Source organism: Oryzias melastigma, linkage group LG4 (assembly GCF_002922805.2).
Source record: "Oryzias melastigma strain HK-1 linkage group LG4, ASM292280v2, whole genome shotgun sequence".
Taxonomy (NCBI): domain Eukaryota; kingdom Metazoa; phylum Chordata; class Actinopteri; order Beloniformes; family Adrianichthyidae; genus Oryzias; species Oryzias melastigma.
The window spans coordinates 3,783,201-3,791,618 of record NC_050515.1 but is presented as its reverse complement, the minus strand read 5'-3'; positions in this window follow the sequence as shown (position 1 = coordinate 3,791,618).

Below are 8,418 nucleotides of genomic sequence, written 5' to 3'. Positions count from 1 at the left end.
CCTCCTCACCACTCCATAGACACCCATGAGTCATCTCCAGACGTCCTCCTGACTCGTCTCCTCAGATTCATCACCTCACTTCACCTCAAAGCACTCGTCTGATGCACCAGGGTTCACTTACAGCTCACCCAAGAGCTAGCTAGCTTCAACTCATTTAGAGCTAGCTAGACAGAAAAACTAGCTTGTTTGTTCGGTCGGCCAGTCGCTCTTTGTTTTTTTATTTAGTGTTTTGTTTTGTTTGTTTGTTGGTTGGTTTGTATGTTTGTTGCTTTTTTGCGTGTTGGTTTGTTGGTTGTTTATTTGTTTGTTGGTCCTCCCCAGAGGAGCAGCCTCACTCAGATGGATTAAGATACTTGTATGAGCCATGAAACGCTTCAAAAAGAGGCGAACAGATGAGATGACTCATCTTCATGTCTTCGTGTCTCCATATCTTCATATCTTCATGTCTCCATGTCTTCATATCTTCATATTTTCATATCTTCATGTCTTCATATCTTCATATCTCCATGTCTCCATGTCTTCATATCTCCATGTCTTCATATCTCCATGTCTTCATATCTTCATGTCTTCATATCTTCATATCTCCATGTCCCCATGTCTCCATATCTTCATATCTTCACATCTTTATATCTTCATATCTTCATGTCTTCATGTCTCCATATCTTCATATCTTCACATCTTCACATCTTCATATCTTCATGTCTTCGTGTCTCCATATCTTCATATCTCCATGTCTCCATGTCTTCATATCTTCACATCTTCATATCTTCATATCTCCATGTCTCCATATCTTCATATCTTCATATCTCCATGTCTTGATGTCTCCATGTCTCCATGTCTTCATATCTTCATATCTCCATGTCTTGATGTCTTCATGTCTCCATGTCTTCATATCTCCATGTCTTCATATTTTCATGTCTTCATATCTTCATGTCTCCATGTCTAGATGTCTTCATGTCTCCATGTCTTCATATCTTCATATCTTCATATCTTCATGTCTCCATGTCTCCATGTCTCCATGTCTTCATGTCTTCATATCTTCATATCTCCATGTCTTGATGTCTTCATGTCTCCATGTCTCCATGTCTTCATATCTTCATATCTTCATATCTTCATGTCTAAATATCTTCATATCTCCATGTCTTGATGTCTTCATGTCTCCATATCTTCATGTCTCCATGTCTTCATATCTTCATGTCCTCATACCTTCATATCTTTATGTCTTCATCTCTTCATGTCTCCATGTCTTAATATCTCCATGTCTTCATATCTTCATGTCTCCATGTCTCCATGTCTTGATGTCTTCATGTGTTCATATCTTCATGTCATCATATCTTCATGTCTCCATGTCTTTATATCTTCATATCTTCATATCTCCATGTCTTCATATCTTCATGTCGCCATGTCTTCATATCTTCATGTCTTCATATCTTCATATCTTCATGTCTCCATGTCTCAATGTCTCCATATCTTCATGTCTTCATATCTTCATATCTCCATGTCTTAATGTCTTCATGTCTCCGTGTCTTCATATCTTCATATCTTCATATCTTCATGTCTCCATGTCTCCATGTCTTGATATCTTCATGTCTTCATATCGTCATGTCATCATATCTTCATGTCTCCATGTCTTCATATCTTCATATCTTCATATCTTCATATCTCCATGTCTTCATATCTTCATGTCTCCATGTCTTGATGTCTTCATATCTCCATGTCTTCATATCTTCATATCTCCATGTCTTGATGTCTCCATATCTTCATGTCTTCATATCTTCATATCTCCATGTCTTCATATCTTCATGTCTTCAAATCTTCATATCTCCATGTCTTCATATCTTCATGTCTCCATGTCTTCATATCTTCATATCTTCATATCTCCATGTCTTGATGTCTCCATGTCTTCATATGTTCATATCTTCATATCTCCATGTCTTGATGTCTTCATGTCTCCATGTCTTCATATCTTCATGTCTTCATATCTTCATGTCTTGATGTCTTCATGTATCCATGTCTTCATATCTTCATGTCTTCATATCTTCATGTCTCCATGTCTTCATATCTTCATATCTCCATATCTTGATGTCTTTATGTCTCCATATCTTCATGCCTTCATATCTTTATGTCTCCATGTCTTCATATATTCATGTCTTCATATCTTCATATCTTTATGTCTTCATGTCTTCATGTCTCCATGTCTTAATATCTCTATGTCTTCATATCTTCATGTCTCCATGTCTTCATATCTTCATATCTCCATGTCTTCATATCTCTATGTCTCCATGTCTTCATATTTTCATATCTACATGTCTCCATGTCTTGATGCATTGATGTCTCCATGTCTTCATATCTTCATATCTTCATATCTCCATGTCTTCATATCTTCATGTCTCCATGTCTTCATATCTTCATGTCTTCATATCTTCATATCTTTATGTCTCCATGTCTCCATGTCTCAATGTCTCCATATCTTCATGTCTTCATATCTTCATATCTCCATGCCTTAATGTCTTCATGTCTCCATGTCTTAATATCTCTATGTCTTCATATCTTCATGTCTCCATGTCTTCATATCTTCATATCTCCATGTCTTTATATCTCCATGTCTCCATGTCTTCATATTTTCATATCTACATGTCTCCATGTCTTGATGCATTGATGTCTCCATGTCTTCATATCTTCATATCTTCATATCTCCATGTCTCCATGTCTCCATGTCTCAATGTCTCCATATCTTCATGTCTTCATATCTTCATATCTCCATGTCTTAATGACTTCATGTCTCCATATCTTCATGTCTTCATATCTTCATATCTCCATGTCTTGATGTCTTCATGTCTCCATGTCTTCATGTCTCCATGTATTAATATCTCCATGTCTTCATATCTTCATGTCTTCATATCTTCATATCTCCATGTCTACATATCTTCATGTCTCCATGTCTTCATATCTTCATATCTTCATATCTTCATGTCTTCATATCTTCATATCTCCATGTCTTGATGTCTTCATGTCTCCATGTCTTCATATCTTCATGTCTTCATATCTTCATATCTTCATGTCTTGATGTCTTCATGTATCCATGTCTTCATATCTTCATGTCTTCATATCTTCATGTCTCCATGTCTTCGTATCTTCATATCTTCATGTCTTCATATCTTCATATCTCCATGTCTTGATGTCTTTATGTCTCCATATCTTCATGCCTTCATATCTTCATATCTCCATGTCTTCATATCTTCATGTCTTTATATCTTCATATCTTTATGTCTTCATGTCTTCATGTCTCCATGTCTTAATATCTCCATGTCTTCATATCTTCATGTCTCCATGTCTTCATATCTTCATATCTCCATGTCTTCATATCTCCATGTCTCCATGTCTTCATATTTTCATATCTACATGTCTCCATGTCTTGATGCATTGATGTCTCCATGTCTTCATGTCTTCATGTCTTGATGTCTTCATTTCTCCATGTCTTCATATCTTCATATCTCCATGTCTTGATGTCTCCATATCTTCATGTCTTCATATCTTCATATCTCCATGTCTTCATATCTTCATGTCTTCATATCTTCATGTCTCCATGTCTTCATATCTTCATATCTTCATATCTTCATATCTCCATGTCTTGATGTCTCCATGTCTCCATGTCTTCATATGTTCATATCTTCATATCTCCATGTCTTGATGTCTTCATGTATCCATGTCTTCATATCTTCATGTCTTCATATCTTCATGTCTCCATGTCTTCACATCTTCATATCTCCATGTCTTGATGTCTTTATGTCTCCATATCTTCATGCCTTCATATTTTCATGTCTCCATGTCTTCATATATTCATGTCTTCATATCTTCATATCTTTATGTCTTCATGTCTCCATGTCTTAACATCTCTATGTCTTCATATCTTCATGTCTCCATGTCTTCATATCTTTATATCTCCATGTCTTCATATCTCCATGTCTCCATGTCTTCATATTTTCATATCTACATGTCTCCATGTCTTGATGCATTGATGTCTCCATGTCTTCATATCTTCATATCTTCATATCTCCATGTCTTCATATCTTCATGTCTCCATGTCTTCATATCTTCATGTCTTCATATCTTCATATCTTCATGTCTCCATGTATCCATGTCTCAATGTCTCCATATCTTCATGTCTTCATATCTTCATATCTCCATGTCTTAATGTCTTCATGTCTCCATGTCTTCATATCTTCATATCTTCATATCTCCATGTCTTGATGTCTTCATTTCTCCATGTCTTCATATCTTCATATCGTCATGTCTCAATGTCTCCATATCTTCATGTCTTCATATCTTCATATCTCCATGTCTTGATGTCTTCATGTCTCCATGTCTTCATGTCTCCATGTATTAATATCTCCATGTCTTCATATCTTCATGTCTTCATATCTTCATATCTCCATGTCTTCATATCTTCATGTCTCCATGTCTTGATGTCTTCATGTCTCCATGTCTTCATGTCTCCATGTATTAATATCTCCATGTCTTCCTATCTTCATGTCTTCATATCTTCATGTCTCCATGTCTTCATATCTTCATATCTTCATATCTCCATGTCTTGATGTCTCCATGTCTCCATGTCTTGATGTCTTTATGTCTCCATATCTTCATGCTTTCATATCTTCATGTCTCCATGTCTTCATATCTTCATGTCTTCATATCTTCATGTCTTCATGTCTTCATGTCTTCATGTCTCCATGTCTTAATATCTCCATGTCTTCATATCTTCATGTCTCCATGTCTTCATATCTTCATATCTCCATGTCTTCATATCTCCATGTCTCCATGTCTTCATATTTTCATATCTACATGTCTCCATGTCTTGATGTATTGATGTCTCCATGTCTTCATGTCTTCATATCTTCATATCTCCATGTATTTATGTCTTCATATCTTCATATTTTCATATCTCCATGTCTTCATGTCTCCATGTCTTCATGTCTCCATGTCATCATATCTACATGTCTCCATATCTTCATGTCTCCATGCCATCATATCTACTTGTCTCCATATCTTCATGTCTCCATGTCTCCATGTCTTCATATCTTCATATCTACATGTCTCCATCTCTTCATATCTTCATGTCTCCATGTCTCCATGTCTCCATGTCTTCATATCTTCATATCTACAGGTCTCCATGTCTTCATATCTTCATGTCTTCATGTCTCCATGTCTCCATGTCTTAGTATCTCCATGTCTCCATGTCTTCATATCTTCATGTCTCCATGTCTCCATGTCTTCATGTCTCCATGTCTCCATTTTTCAATGTCTTCATGTCTCCATGTCTTCATATCTTCATGTCTTCATATTTCTATATCTCCATATCTTCATATCTCCATATCTCCATGTCTTCATATCTTCATATCTCCATATTTTCATATCTTCATGTCTCCATGTCATCATTTCTTCATGTCTTCATATCTCCATATTTTCATATCTCCATGTCTTCATATCTCCATGTCTTCATATCTTCATGTCTCCATGTCTTCATATCTTCATGTCTTCATATCTTCATATCTTCATGTCTCCATGTATCCATGTCTCAATGTCTCCATATCTTCATGTCTTCATATCTTCATATCTCCATGTCTTAATGTCTTCATGTCTCCATGTCTTCATATCTTCATATCTTCATATCTCCATGTCTTGATGTCTTCATTTCTCCATGTCTTCATATCTTCATATCGTCATGTCTCAATGTCTCCATATCTTCATGTCTTCATATCTTCATATCTCCATGTCTTGATGTCTTCATGTCTCCATGTCTTCATGTCTCCATGTATTAATATCTCCATGTCTTCCTATCTTCATGTCTTCATATCTTCATGTCTCCATGTCTTCATATCTTCATATCTTCATATCTCCATGTCTTGATGTCTCCATGTCTCCATGTCTTGATGTCTTTATGTCTCCATATCTTCATGCTTTCATATCTTCATGTCTCCATGTCTTCATATCTTCATATCTCCATGTCTTCATATCTTCATATCTTCATGTCTCCATATCTTCATGTCTCCATATCTTCATATCTTCATGTTTCCATGTCTCCATATCTTCATGTCTTCATATCTTCATGTCTCCATGTCTTCATATCTCCATATCTTCACATCTCCATGTCTTCATGTCTTTATATCTCCATATCTTCACATCTCCATGTCTTCATATCTCCATGTCTCCATGTCTCCATGTCTTCATATCTCCATGTCTCCATGTCTTCATATCTTCATGTCTCCATGTCTCCATGTCTCCATGTCTTCATATCTCCATATTTTCATATCTCCATGTCTTCATGTCTTTATATCTCCATATCTTCACATCTCCATGTCTTCATATCTCCATGTCTCCATGTCTCCATGTCTTCATATCTCCATGTCTCCATGTCTTCATATCTTCATGTCTCCATGTCTCCATGTCTCCATGTCTTCATGTCTCCATATCTTCATATCTTCATATCTTCATGTCTCCATGTCTTCATATCTTCATTTCTCCATGTCTCCATGTCTTCATATCTCCATATCTTCATGTCTTCATATCTTCATATCTCCATGTCTTCATATCTTCATATCTCCATATCTTCATATCTCCATATCTTCATATCTCCGTGTATTTTTAAATATTTTCCTGTTTAATAAATCAAATCAAAGTCCTCCATGCAAAGCCTGATTTCAGGTGTTGTGATGAGGTAATGACGGAGTCCCATCTGCTGTTGGGTTGTTCAGACATGAAGCTGATGTTCTCTGCAAAGGCAGACGGACGTGGAGCAGACATTCAGACTGTGAGGTCATCCTCTCTGATCAGCAATGAGGTTCAAAGATCAATCTTATGAAAAACTAGACATAATAACAGTTTTAAATGACAAAAGTGCAGTTGGACACAGAACTGTGGTATGAAATAACACTTGAAAAGGACTATAAAAGCTTGAGCATTTCTTCAAAAATTTGTATTTATTTTGACAGTTGAAACATAAAGGTGTATGCTGATAACAGGTCTATATTCATCAGTAACGTGAAGCTCTCTGTATCTCACGGGTTTCAAATTCTAACATCGCTTTCTGTGAGAGGAAAATCTCCACAGAATCTAACCAGGATGTGGACGTTTAAGCAGACAGGGCTCTGAAAACCAAACATGCATTCATCACCAGAATGTCTCCACCAACAGAGTCCACGGCTAGGAGAGCAGCCAGACACACCCGGAGATCTTTGCAAACATCCTGCTGGAGATCTGGTTTTCCCCTTTGGTGGGTTTACTGTTTTCAGGATTAGTTCAAGTGAAAGAATTAGAGGAATTCTCCAAATCTGTGTCACCACCACCACAAATCTGGGGAGGATCTTCTGCCCCTCTGAGACCTGAGGGGTGAAGCCTGGTTGAGTGTGGTTGTGTGGTCACAGTGAGTCAGACAGAAACTTCTGCTGGAGTTTTCTACAAACCCCCACCCGAGTCGGATGGCCCAACACTGAACGCAACAAGCTGAAGCGGGCGGCTCAGCGCAGCTTCAGACTTCAGAGGATTTTCTCTGACGACCATCAGAGGTTTGGATCAAACGCAGAATGACTGATCATAACATGGATTGGAAAATATTCATATGTGCACATGTAATGAATATAATTATTACTCTTTAACACAAATACACATGTCGGCTCTTTCCCAAATAGAACATGACACAATGAAATTATTAAGATTGTCAGGAGAAGTTTAATAGATGACTTGAAAGGCAGTGGGAGGAAGTGAACTCATGTAATCCCACCCCTGCTTTGTCTTCAGGATTACCAGATCACTGGGAACCTTTGAAAACAGATCAGAGACTTTAATGGTGCCTTGTCCTCTAAACCAAATCAGTCTAGAACAGAGATCTGGATTGGATCTTTAGGTGCATGAAAAACTATACTAAAAAAAATATATATATAAATCATTCAGGAACTTGTTGAAAGACTTATGGGAAGTGTCTGACTGTACTTGTAGTCTGATTACTTGTAGCATGAATGTAACTGTAGTCTGACTCCATAAGAAGTCTGATTACCTGAAAACTGACAGTAATTGAAGCATGAGTACCTGAGGTCTGACTGTACCTGTATTCTGAAGGTATGGTCTGTCTCATAACTTCAGCAGAAAAGCCTCATCATGATGTGTTTTTGGAGTTTCACGCAGGAGTCTTCGCCGAGGTTTTTCTGGTGGAGGTTTAGTAAAATGAGTTTTTCTTCACTGTAATCTGAGCATGCTCAGTACGTTTCTCGTGATCATACATGGAGCTAAATGTGAAGGTCGGGACTGATTCGTTCTTATATTTAAGGTAGAGTGTTAGAAGTCACAGTCATTGCTGCCGATGCTCGGTAATTATCGGTAACAAATGACTTCTAGACTATTTACTGCATGTTGACTCGATAACAC